We start from the raw sequence: 12,117 nt of genomic DNA on the forward strand, positions 1-12,117 counted from the left end.
ACTTGGAATTCAAGATTATGATAAACAGGAAAAAGATTATAGTCAATAGAGAGTTGATTTCGAAGGTTACCAAAATCCCTTTGGGTAATTTTCTCCTTCCTAGACCAAGAGGAGAAAGACCATCATATGAAACCATTTACAATGGTCTTTGTGGCAAGAATATTGATTGGATAAATGGGAAATTTCCTACCCATGATCTTAGTCTTGCTTTAATGTGCTTTGGAAAACTTGGTATTTCTAATCTTTGTCCCTCCACAATCGAGAACTCTCGGTGGAGTCATGATTTTGCGGAGTTGGTCTATTTCCTTGTGTTGGTTTCTCAATGTCTTGATATTTTTGGATTTATCATTACTCAAATGGTGTCAATGACAACATCCAATAAGAAGTTATGCTTTCCATGCTTAATTGGATTAATATGCAATGCACTTTCTATTGATCCCATTGGCAATTCAATTGGAACTCCCAAACTTCTTCATCCTTGTACCTTCAAACGTATGAAGATGAATGTTTTCAAAAGGCAAAGATGTGATTCTTCTGACGGTTCTTGTAATCCTACCACCTTGAGTATTCTTCATCAAATTCACAAGGGTGTTTGTAAGATCGATAACAAGGTAAACAATTTGCAAGAACAATTACGTGTGTTTTTGCTACTAAGTTCCACGAAATCAAGGAAGAAATGGAAAAAGTTTAAGCCTCTTGGATGGATTCCGATGATGAAGATGATGATTGATTAATCTTAATGTCTAAGAAACTTATTATGAGAATTTATTCTTATGTTTTAAGAAGGATAACTAGGGTTTGGAATAGCAAATATTGTGATTACACATAGCTATTACCAACGATTTTCATCTTGCAATGTTTTAGATTTATTTATTTATTTAAATTCTAAGTCATTTGGAAGATGTTTTTGCAGTATTAATCTTTATGGTTTTATATATTGCAAAAATATTATGGGATATGTGTGTTTACTTCCGTGAACTATGATTATCTCATATGACAAAAGTTAAGTGTATTATGTCTTTATGCAAATATTGATAAAAGATAGAATGAACTTTCGAATATTCCACAGTAATGATCTTTCCCTGATCCACTTCTGTGTAAAAGTACTGTATGGATCTGTAAGTTTTCTTATGTTGAGCATTTCCGGTTAAATTAATCATCAAGGTTCTTTTGTGGTTAATTTATTCGAGTTTACTGGATACAAATTCATGTTTCATTAATTTGTTAATGTCCAAAGAAATCCTTTTTTTCTCATAAAAGTAAGGTGGCTATTGTAGTTCTTTCAGGAATGACATCTTATGGGGGAGAGTTCTTAATTGAACTTGTGCTTAATTGCCAAATCTTTGTGGGGAGTGCAGCTGTGGAATATTGTAGGAGTTATCTTGTATCTTTATAAATCCTTGATGAATACACTAAGTTTCGACTATATGAAATCATCGAAACAAAGTTGATATGTTCTCTTTTAGTCATGAAGTGTCTCTATGAGAATTTCATTATGATCCCGTTAATTTTCGTTCCTTTGCCAATTTATATTGACAAAAAGGGGAGACTTATTTTGTAATTCACACTACATCATATGGTTTACAGATTATTATGTAAGGGGGAGTGGTTTTCATTGTGAGATGAAGTATTGACTAAGGGGGAGTGATACATATCACCGTAGTATTATTGTCAAAGTTGTGATACAATTGAACTTTGATGTTGTGTAATAATACTATGACATTGTATAACGATAATTGAGAACATTTGTTTTCTTATTGTTATGGCTACGGATCTTCAACAACAAAGATACTGAGTTGAACACGTTCAGAATCACTGGATTACTTGGAGTGACGAAGAATTCAAGGAATGTTAAAGAACCAAGGAAATCAATCATGTTGGATGAGAAGCTATAAAGTTTATTTATTTTGTAATCCATATGTAGTGATAGTTTTTTCGCTAAAATTGACAAAGGAGGAGATTGTTAGAGCACTGCTCGGTCGAACTCGCAAGCGTTGCTATCTCAAAATTGTTTGTCAAGTTTAGGTGATCAAAACTATAAGTCTTGATTTCTAGTCTACTTATATCTATGATTGAAGACGAAGATCTACTGAGGAGAGCTTTGAGGAACTTCATCAACAAAAGGTATGTGGAAACTAAAATTTATCTATCACTCAGAAGTCTATTCAATTCTATCTCCTATTGAGACTAAGTCGTATAGCTATATATACTTTTATTATACACATTTGATATTTTGATCTGAGTTTAACTCGCTTATATCTTTATCGAAACATGTGTTGGAAAGATTTTTGTTTTAGCTACGTTCATCATTATTCTTGACAAGTTTAGTTGGAAACGATTTATTTGTTTGAAACTAAGCAATGAGTCAAAAGATGATCATGTCAAAATTGCCTTGAAACATCTTACATTATTTGTGTGAGACAGTCATTTGATGTAGACTCAGAATGTTTCATATTGAACATTCGATCACTTGAAAATTACGTATAAGCTAATAATTTATGTGAGACAGCTATTGTCATCTTCTAAGGATGTTTCAATGATTGAAATGGTGTTTAGAGCTAAACCCCATGTCTTAACGGCGTAAGGAACGCGACTGTACTTTAATCAGTATGAGACTTGGTTAGGTCTCAACTACATTCCAGTCTGAAGTTAACTTATAGTAGGCTAGTGTCTGTAGCAGCTTAATACAGTGCGGTGTTCAAATCTGGACTAGGTACCGGGGGTTTTCTGCATTTACGGTTTCCTCGTTAACAAAACTTATGGTGTTTGTGTTATTTCTTTTCCACATTGGTAAATCCGACCTTTGGTTGTTGATTGAAATTGATTGGCAATTGAACATTGGTTTTTGATACCGTTCAAGTAATTTCTCATATCAATCGAGTCACAGATTTTTATCTGTTTGATTGCAGATTGTATTGAGAAATCGAAATATAACTCTTGGATGTTTTTCCTTGATTTAGTATGACTGTCTAGTTGATTCTCTTGGAATTATATTGGAGTTAGTCCATACAAATTGCCGAACGAAATATTGGGTGTGGTTGTTAGACCCCCGTTTTTTCACATTAAATGACTGAGCAATTAACGATACTTACTAGCAATTCGACGGTCTTCTGAAGTCCGGGAATTGTAGGTGGTTCCTCTGTAGGATATGAAACGGGAGGGTTTTTCTGGGGTGGAATTTCAACGTTCTCCGGGTGCACAACAAAAGGATGCGAGTATTCCATGTAAGTCGTCATGTAATCAGGATCGGCTTCATCACCGTTTTCCGCAATCTCCCATTTAGTGATATCTACTAAACAATTACATTCCCTATACCTCCAATGTGTTGGTTCCGGATTTGGCGAATACTCTACCTTCAACTTTAAGTAGATAAAAAACACTGTTTATAGAGAACCATGTACCTTTCCGTCGCGAATTGCGTCAACATAGTTTGTTGCTTATATCCAAGTTTCCGCATCACCAAACCTCAAAAAGTGGTGGTTTTATAAGCCTGAGATCAAGGCTCACCAGGTTCAGAATTTCTTTGGTAGTCATCGCGTCCAGAGCCAATATCATATCTGTCAGTCGACGATTGTTACCGGGCTTCGGAGTATTGTTGAACTCGTATCTCCGAGATCTAGGCTTATCGGGTTTAGAATTTTCTTTTATTATCAAGGCTTTGTAATTCGTGAACATTGTTGGGAAGTTTTCATAAGCCCACACATACGCCAATGTAGAATGATACATATAAAAATGAGTAATTTTGTTTACAATAATAATGGTATATGTGAAAAATATATAAGAACACAAGTTTAAAAACAAAATTACCTAGAGTATAGTGAAATTCCCGACAAATAGATTGGTAACAGCTTTAGAGGCCCTTCTCATCTCCGCCATCAAATGTGTAATTACCACGGTGCCCCAAGAATGGCCAGGTACATCTTCCAACGGATCCAAGTATTGTAGGTGGTTTGAACTCACCCTGTTCCCACTAGCGTCAGGGAATACCTTAGTGCCAAGATGAATAACAGGTAAGCAGCGGCTGTATAACGAATTTGAGCGGGATCCCATTCATCCATCTTTCGTTTCTCCTTCGTCCTTACAAACCCCTTTCTAAGCATCTTCAGTTTTATTGTCTTTGTCCTACAATTCTTAGATACATAGAAGTTTCGTAGTGCCAACCAAACAGCTTGTTAGTCAAATCGTGTAACTTCGACCATTCTAGGTCCGGACATTTATCTCATTCTGCAACTGATTTGCCGGTAACCCATAATCCTAGAATTTTCTGAGCATCATCATGGATCAAGGTCATCTCTCCAAATGGGAAGTGCATGGTATCAGTTTCACCATGATACCTCTCGATGAAGCAATTGATTGTCACAGAATCATACTCCACATAATTTTCAACCAGAGGATATAGCCCAGAGTCATTTACTAATTATTGGACCTCTTTACATTCCAAAGCCAAAGGCCATTTACTCAGATTAATGTTGGTTGCAAAATCCCAGATATTCTGTAAATTTTATTAAACTCCTACCTGCGTTACGCATTTACGCATGGCTTGCTGAGTATCTATCCATTGCTATGTTCCCCAGCTGAACTCTTAATATTGACTGGATATGACAATTAATGTTCACTCGCAGCTGGGTAGCATGAGTTTCCTGAAATGTCAACATTAAGATGCGCATGAAGGTATTAAATCAGATACATGTGGCTGGTTTCCAACCTCGTCATCAGGTCTGAACTATGGGCGTTGCGTAATAAAGCAGTTTTTGAGCACAAGAAAGCGAGCTGGAGTTTGTTTTTCAAGCGGGTGATGAAGTTAATTAAAGAGTATGTTGTTCGGCTTCGTGGTAACATGAAAAACAATACTGAAGACGTAGTCATTCTTGACTATTTTCGTGTGTAGCATAGGAAAATCAAGGTTCTACAGCCAATTGAGTGTTTTTGGCAGCCTCCGGAGGATAATGAAATACATATCTGTTGTGATGGTGTGGCGCGAGGTAATCCAGGTGTTGCGGGTGCTGGTGTGGTGGCAAGAGATTCAAACTGTGTATTCCTAGGTGCAATTTCTATTGGCCTAGGAATTACTACTAACTACTTGGCTGAACTTTATGGTATTCTAGTGGGTATGGAGTGGGCAGTGACATGGGGTTTTCGACAGATTTTCATCAGGTCTGACTCCTTTGGTGCTGTTGAGGCTTTTAAGAATGATAATTTACCTTGGTTTGCTAGACAGAGGTGGGCGGCAGTGAGTAGACATTATGATACTATAAGGTTTATTCATACTTATAGGGAGGCGAATTTTTTTGCTGATGCTATGGCCAAAAGAGGATGTTCTCTTAGTAATGAGATAGGTTTACATTATGATGGAAGACGTAATTTTTTAATTTCAGTTGGACATCCAAATGTTACTTATTATAGATTTAAGTAGTTTTCAAGTTTTTGGGGTTTTTGTGACCTCTTTTCTTGAATACATTTCTTTGTAAATGTGTTATCTATTAATAAATTTTTTTTACTTATCAAAAAAAAAAACCAAAGGCCATTTACTCGAGGTTTGGTGTTGGCAAACACGTATTACTTTCTTATGATCCTACAATTAGGAGACAATGAGATTATACATAAACATAAATAAAAATAAAGTATTCATAAATATGAGATATGAAAGAAAGCATACATAATAATACACGAGCACAAGGTAAAAATTCTTACATAGGTTTGATAGATAGTACTGTTGATGGTAGTTTTTAGTTAGGGCTAAAACCGTAAAACCCTAAATTTATGTACTCTTGTTTTGCAAAGAAATAGAGTCATTTTAACAGTGATGAGTTCCTACGCCTCTTTGCTTACATATGTATTGAGCAATTCAGTATACTTAAATATATGAAATTTACTTAGAATAATGTTGGTTGCAAAATCCCAGATATTCTGTAAATTTTATTAAACTCCTACCTGCGTTATGCATTTACGCATGGCTTGCTGAGTATTTATCCAATGTTGTGTTCCCCAGCTGAACTCTTAATATTGACTGGATATGACAATTAATGTTCACTCGCAGCTGGGTAGCATGAGTTTCCTGAAATGTCAACATTAAGATGTGCATGAAGGTATTAAATCAGAAGAACGCTGCGCTGCTCTCCGAGATTAAAAATTAGTGACTTTGTATCAACATGCAAAATTCACAAAATTTGGTTAATTTTGTGTCAGCTCGCAAAATTCAATTTTTCTAACCTAATTTTATCAATTTGTAAAAATTAGGTTTTTGCGGTCTGCGCAATATCTCGATCCCTATTGGTCGAGACTAAACCTAGGAAAACTAGGAAATCGATCCATCATGGAACTAGTAGGAGCAGAATCCTACTAAAGGTTGGAAAATAAGAAATAAAAGGGAAACTGTGACAAGTGAGGACAACAGCCAAAGGGGCGCGACCGCGCCACTTGGACGGCCGGTTTGCCCTAGTTTGCTTCCTATCACCAACCGGCCATGTCCCATGTTTGGTCGGCCGGTTTGTCCTAGTTTGTGGTGCCTATCACCAACCGGCCATGTCCCATGTTGATGGCCGCCAGTCCCTCTTTCCCATCGACCAATCAAATTTCTCCAAACTGCAGCCTACACTTTAATTAAAAATGGTTGTCTGTCGTCCTCTCTTTCCAATCGACCAATCAGATCGCTCTAAAGTTGTAAGATACAATTTTAATTAAAGATAGTTGTTCGTCGGCCCCTCTTTCCCATCGACCAATCAAATCACTTCTAAGCTGCAAGATCCATGATATCTACCTTCTTATAGCCTACATGCTCCTCTCTCACCAATCAGATCTATTTAACTTGGTTGAACGATATCCAAAAGGTCACCCAAAGTTGGCGAACACCCGGGAGAAACTCCTAAAGAGTATGGACATGATCTATATGAAAAAAGTTTCGTATGGATGTCTAGTATAACATACTAAAAAATCACATCAATCGGATTAACGAACTAAAAGATACATCTTAAAAGGTGAGCTAGGTCATGGCTAAAAACTGTCAGAATTCCTCCTGAATTCTTCCTGATTTTTTACTGTCGGGCAGTTTTCACCTCCTAAACGAGATCAAAACCTAAATATTTCCGCGTGGGAAGATAGGAAATATTTTCCTGATAAGAATAGAGGGGCAGATCATCAGAATTGTATGAGAATTCTACAGCAGTTTTAGTGAGGGTCTCGCATCTGAATTTTCTGATTACGAAATTTCATGAATTAACACAAACTTCTACAAATCATCTCTACCATCCAACTTGCCTAGCTAGTTTAATCGGCTTAGATCTAATTTGGGTCGACCAATGAGATGCCATGATGACTACCGGTCATCCCCTCCTATGAGGGATGACTACCTGCCGCCTAGCTTGCGCGTGATTGGTAGAAATAATTAGGTCTTACAAGCAAGACCCACTCAAAAATTAACGTGTGAGACTTGTTACATTCTTTGTGTAACTTGCTCCATATTTTCTACAAAAATACTCGAGACATCAAACATGTCACAAACTGGGGGATGTTCATCAGGGTATTGGTCTGGCGGTTTACAGTGTGCGGCGTGCAATACGCCCATTACGAGAAAGTGTCGGGAAAGGCGGACAGTTAGTGGTAGTAGAGAAGTAGTGGGAGTAAAACCAACTAGTCTTACCCTCATAGTAGGGACATGGTTTTTACCATTCTACGTGATCTCCACTTCTCCTTCACTCAACTACTTCCACTTCCTATGAGATCAGTGCGTGTTCGACTATGACTTCTATAAATAGATTTTCAATCTATTTCAACCGACAAGTGTTATTAATACAAGTATCCAGAAAACACCAAGAATTTATAGCTTACATTCCGCAAGAAAGTTCCACATTCTGATACAAGTCATAAAAGAGCCACACCTTCATAGTTCATCATTATGATCTCAACACCTTCTTCGCTTCCCTCCTTAAGATCAACCCTTCTCCTTCATTTTGTGACCGAAGCAAGACTGGAACGTCCATTTCTTGGTTTAGGCCAGAATTGTAGAGATTGATCTCTAGAATCGAAAGTAATCATGTGCAGTACATTTGTTTAGGGTTTAGATTGTTTTCTCGATGGCACACCCAATTTACTATTTTCAGCAGAATTAGTTTTTACCCTACTAAAAATTGGCAACCACAGTGGGAGATTAATCTCTCGGTTCAAAGTCAATTTCTCAGTTTTCATTTCAATTTTCTCAATTTCAAGATAGTAGATCTTTGGTATGGATTGAGAAACTAATCTTGATACTACTGGCGCTGAAAAAACTCCCGGCGTCAATATCCCTGCTGCTGACACCAATGTACCTCCTGCCAACATAATCAATACATCCCATGGTGTTACATCCTCTACTACCAACATCAGCGGCGTAGGAAACATTCCCTCCGGCGTGACACCTCCAATCACCAGAGCCAGAGCCGCTGCTAGTCTCCCTAATATTCATTCAAGCGTGTCACCTCCGATCACCACAAGAGATGCTACCACTTCTTCGTCAGGACGGGAGACTGGAGGAGCCCGAGGAAACCAACCTTCTATTACCATTGCTGATTTAATGGAGATACAGGAGGTTCTTGCTAAAGCTCAGACAGACATGGCTGCAACCCAGAAGGAGGTACTCACTTTTCTTACGACACTGACAAAGTGGCTATTATCATAGCAGCAACATCAACATCAGACGGAGCAGGAAGGGAACACTTTCATGACTCCTGATGCAAACACTTAAACAGGGCGAGCCCTTTATAGATGGAGAAGCTTGTGTGGTTTATGAACGTCCATAGAAAAGAAATCAACAATCCAATCTCGTCACGTGTGAAGATCTGTATGATTCCTCCAAAATCAAGGAAAAGAATGTTCAGCCACCGTTCACCAACACCAACCTCCCTACCCTCTTGATGTGCAAAGATCTTACAAGAGGATATTCCTCTCACTAAACTCTCCCCTTATGACGGTACTGGAAGAGTGTTTCAGCGAAACAATGAGCATCCGAACGATTATGTCAAGAGATTCAGAATTTAAACACTAGATTGTCACGATCCAGATATGACTGAACAACAATTGGTGGAATTATGCATCAATTGGATGGTGCCTGTATATCGTGCTTTGATGGAGAACCTGCGCTTTCAAACATTCTCTGAACTTCATGAAGCTGTTAAATGCTCGGCTACAACAGCGCCAGCCTTGCTAGAACGAACTAGACCTGCTATGAATGAAGATGCACGTGAGACTCGAGGAAGCAGACGTCTCGTCAACAAACAATACAATACTCAACCTTCTGCAAGCGTGGTGGGTGAATGGGGAAAGAGAAAACCTCCAGCTGCGGAACAACAACCTAAACGTACGGCACCAGCGCAACAGATAGCTCAACCCCGGAAGGCTGCCATTAAAACTCCTTCACAGCCAAAAGAAACTGGAAAGGCTGCTCCGAACTTCCCATTTCCAATCGAAGAATTAATTGAGCTCCTGGAGGCGGATTCAAGATGATGTTATCAAATTACCTCCTATCAGGCGTCCACCAACTGAGAAAGAAGTGGAAGATCCCAAATACTGTCGTTAGCATAGGCACTGAGGGAGTTCACAGAGATCCTCTTCCTGTTAGGAGTTACATGCTTTCTGGGGACTCCATCCACAAAACTGTACAGTCTATGATGGAGCGTTTATGTGAGATGATCTATTTATCCAAAGCACAGTGTCAAGACAAGTTTGCATCCCTCAACCGTGTTGTATCAGGCAAGCGGTTGTTTTCAGTAGGAGAATCCGCTCCCAAATCCAAACCTCTCCTGGAAGGTACGGCTGCTAAATGTAACTGGGAACTCCTAACCGCTTCTCATCTGAAAGGTGTCGAGTTTGATAGCACGTTGATTGGTGCAGCCTCTGACTTCAACATCATCACCATCAAGACTCTGAGATATGCAGAGATTTCGAAGCAAGAAGGTGTTCACTGCCCAACTGTGATCAGAAACTCAGAAGGAGAGCCAAAAAATGCATATGGGTACATTAATCTCGAAATCAAGATAGGAGACGCCCAAACACACGCCAAGTTTCATATTGTCAAGGAATACCCGAATTATGACATGGTTCTGGGGCGCTCATGGATACATAACAACAAAGACAAACTAGGAGTATGTCCCTTGCCAGTGTCTATACCTGAGAGGGTCTTTAACAAGCCGTCCAATCCTGAAGATTATTTGTTGTCGTATGGACAACTCGCAACTGTGACACAATTTCCTGGAGAGAGTGTAGCAACATTTTTTCGCAGGTTCCACACACAAGTAAGTCTTGTGGAAAAACTCTCTTTCAAACCGTCTATTTATTGTCCCATCAAGACCCAGGGACTTTGTCTGTCTATCAGTCTGTTGTCATCACTAACGCCTGATGTTGCTTACTCACGGGAGGGACTAATATACCCAAAGCCCAATCATGCGCGAAGGACATGCCTAGCGGAGATAAATCTAAGTAACTATCCTTGAACTAAATGTTTTATATCTATTAGGCATATCAAATAAATTTTAAATATCCTAGTGTTGAGACGTACTAATTCCTCAACATTCACTACTGTGTGTTCAGCCATACTGCCTCAACACATTTTCATCTTAGTGTTGAGACGTTTCCTCAATAATCACTAACGTGTTGTCAGGCATATTGCCTCAACACATTTTCATCATAGTGTTGAGACGTAGAAATTCCTCAACACTCACTACTGTGTTGTCAGGCATACTTCCTCAACACATTTTCATCTTAGTATTGAGACGTAACAATTCCTCAACACTCACTACTGTGTTGTCAGGCATACTGTCTCAACACATCCTCATCTTAGTGTTGAGACGTATCAATTCCTCAACACTCACTACTGTGTTGTCAGGCATACTGCCTCAACACAATTTCATCTTAGTGTTGAGCCGTAGTAATTCATCAATACTCACTACTATGTTGTCAGGCATACGACTTCAACACATTTTCATCTTAGTGTTGAGACGTAGCAATTCCTCAACACTCACTACTGTGTTGTCAGGCATACTGCCTCAACACATCCTCATCTTAGTGTTGAGACGTAAAAAATCCTCAACACTCACAACTGTGTTGTTAGGCATACTGCCTCAACACATTCTCATCTTAGTGTTGAGACTTACAAATTCCTCAACACTCACTACTATGTTGTCAGGCATACTGCCTCAACACATTTTCATCTTAGTGTTGAGACGTACCAATTCCTCAACACTCACTACTGTGTTGTCAGGCATACTGCCTCAACACATTTTCATCTTACTGTTGAGACGTAGTAATTCCTCAACACTCATTATTGTGTTGTCAGGCATACTGCCTCAACACATTTTCATTTTAGTGTTGAGACGTAGCAATTCTCAACACTCACTAATGTGTTGTCAGGCATACTACCTCAACAGATCCCATCTTAGTGTTGAGACGTAGTGATTCCTCAACACTCACTACTGTGTTGTTAGGCATACTGCTGTTTTGGGGTAAAACTTATTCTGCTGTTTTTTTTGGTAATTTGGGGTGTGTTGATAAGAAATGAGTTCAAACCCTAAACAAATACACTGCACGGGAATGCTTTTAGGTTTGAGAAATCAGTCTGTAAGACTCTGTCCTAAACCAAGAAATGGCCGTTCCAGATTCAATTCGGTCACAAGATGAAGGAGAAGGTTGATCTTAGGGAGGAAAGCGGAGAAGGTGTTTGAGATCATAGTGTTGAATTATGAAGGTGTGGATGTATATGACTTGTGTATCAGAAAATGGTTTCTGGCTACTTGTGTTGATAACACCTATGTTCCCCCTTTCGAAAATAGATTGAAAATCTATTTATACAAGTCATTTGAGCACAACCCTGATCTCGTAGTAAGTGGAGGAAGTTAAGTGGTGGAGTAGCGGAGTTGTGTAAGAGGTGGTGATCATTGCGTGATCACTCCTTCACCCACTATTCCATCATTGTTAACCGTCTTTTCATAACACGCTCTCATAACGGGCGCGTTGAACGCTGCACGCTGTAAACCGCCAGACTAATAACCCAGTAAGCATCCCCCAGTTTGTGACATGTTTGATGTCTTGAATAAGTGGGTCAAGTCGTGGGACCCGCCGCGGAGAATAGCATGGCGCTATTAGGTGAAATAA

The sequence above is a fragment of the Papaver somniferum genome, chromosome 6 (assembly GCF_003573695.1).
Source record: "Papaver somniferum cultivar HN1 chromosome 6, ASM357369v1, whole genome shotgun sequence".
NCBI lineage: Eukaryota > Viridiplantae > Streptophyta > Magnoliopsida > Ranunculales > Papaveraceae > Papaver > Papaver somniferum.